Source organism: Sinocyclocheilus anshuiensis, unplaced genomic scaffold, assembly GCF_001515605.1.
Source record: "Sinocyclocheilus anshuiensis isolate Anshui unplaced genomic scaffold, SAMN03320099.WGS_v1.1 scaffold1392, whole genome shotgun sequence".
NCBI classification, from domain to species: Eukaryota; Metazoa; Chordata; class Actinopteri; order Cypriniformes; family Cyprinidae; genus Sinocyclocheilus; species Sinocyclocheilus anshuiensis.
In genome coordinates this window covers 521,054-523,213 of record NW_015542476.1, presented here as the reverse complement: position 1 = coordinate 523,213, position 2,160 = coordinate 521,054, and the positions used below count along the sequence as shown (strand labels likewise).

The 2,160-nt window shown below is 38.8% G+C and overlaps 1 protein-coding gene across 4 annotated transcripts in view; it reads right to left on the bottom strand.

Annotated features, from left to right (window-relative positions):
• Positions 1–2,160, bottom strand: part of garnl3 (GTPase activating Rap/RanGAP domain like 3) — a 73,427-nt gene that overhangs the window by 52,020 nt on the left and 19,247 nt on the right. The window lies entirely within an intron of this gene.

The following is a 2,160-nucleotide window of genomic DNA, read 5'->3' as shown; positions in this document are numbered from 1 at the left end:
ATGAAATGCGAGCGGGGGGGGGGGGGGGAGGGAGATGTTTAATTGAAAGATTGGAAAAAAATTAAATGAGATAAAAGGTCGACTTCAGAAATGGCCTCATAATCCTGTCAGAATGACCCACTGGTGAATTACAGTCAGTTACTTGAATCATATCTTATTTGACTAAGAGCATTTAAAGACAAAATGCACAAGTGATTCTGACAAACAAGACAAGGACAGAAAGGAGTGGCTCATTAGATGATTTACTGTGGCACGGGGCCGAAAGAAACCTGCTTCAAATTCAGAAACACTACCCTTGAGGAGAAAACAATTAACACCTGAGGTCATAAAGACATCATAAGATGCAGAATGGCTTATTGTTTTACTCATATCTTCAAACAACCCTTTGATTGTTGCTCATGATTGAATGGTTCTGTTAATATAAAGAATCATCTCACAAAAATGAGATATATTTAAGAAAAGAAATCCTATAGGCTAATGGCGATGATAGTGGTAGTGCGCCGGCAAATGACCGTGTTTGTGATTATGATAATGATGACAGCAACAGCATTACATAATTAGCGTAGCCATTACCCTCTGGTAATAGTGCGAAAAGTTTGTTCACAGTAATCACTCCTGTTATGCATCTGCGATAATTTTGTGATAATAATCTGGCATGATATCATGTTTCCAATGATCCAGAGCTCAATGCCTCAGACATTTGTAGACCACACATCTCTGATGTCTTGCCACATGACCAAAGAAAAGGTTACAAGTGAAGCTGCCGCAGACAGTCTGACAACGAACGTCTGACAACGCAATTAAGAACAAAATTGCCCTCTGAGCTCCAACTTTCTCATTATGCGCCAACCCTGCTGTAGAAATAAACACAGCACTGTTAAAACAGATTAATATAATTAAGCCAACACTGCAGCGGGAAGTCAAAGAACTTGCCTTTGAGAATATATGTGATAAAAATGGATAACGAAGACAAACACATACAAACACAGTATGGGAGAGAAAGAACAGGACATTGACAATTTTAATTGAAAAATGAACACACTGCAGATACACAACTTTTAAGTTTTTTTTTTTTTCCCCTGGGTTTGTGGCAATAATTCAATATCAGGCTGGCCGGAATATGAGACTGTATTTATATGAATTGTATGGATGGAAATGGTAGTTTAGTTTTACCTGAAATGTCACAGGTCAAGAGTTCGAAATGGCTTAGGCTACGTGTTGCATTGTTGTGATGACACATGATCTGTCATCCTGTGCCAAGTGGTGTTTGTGTGGCTTTGTTTTGTAAAAAAAAAAAAGTACTGTTACTGTAAAAAAAAAAAATGTGTGATCCGCTTCTGTTGCTTTAGTTAGGACACGTCAACAGGTGTATTTTTGTCCTTCACTTGTTGGACGGCTACATTGCTCAGTGACATCACGCGCACCTCAAATTACCGCAGATTCGATGCGGTGTTGAGGAAAACCTCATGATTGTGGATGCCTCACTGTCACAACGCTTTACAAATACACCACGAACGAACCGTTTTAAAATGAACACCAAAAACCACCTTTCCTTCATATTTTAATCTGAGAACACATGATGTTTACTGTGACGCCAGTCGCTGTACAGTGGCGCATGGATGTCCACTCTACCGAGAGGCATTCGTATGAATAATTTACCTATTTTCCGTACTAGTATATCCCACTACTACACAGTGGGATATACTAGTATGGAAAATAGGTAAACTAGCAGGATTGTAAGCCTACAAGACAAAGCTACGGAGGTTTTCTCTTTCTCACCTGAATTTAATCTACTTCAGATGCAAAGACTTGTAGACTCTACAAATATTACTGCGGTGCTGAAGGGAAATAAGAGCGCAGCTTCTTAAAGAGACAGTTAAGCCCCCCCCCAAAATATTCTGTCATTTAAACACTCCCGTGTTGTTTTAGACTTCAGAACACAGAGAGAGATGTTAGACAAACTGACAAGCTCAGTCACCACTGACTTTTATAGCATATTCCCATAAAATAAAAGTGAATGGTGACTGAGACTGTCATTCTGCTTTACATATACTGACAGAAACAAAGAAAGTCATAAGGGGTTTGTAATAATATGAGGGTGAGTAAATTAGTTTTTGGGTGAAGTGTCCCTTTAAAATTACTAGACGCAACATTATTAAA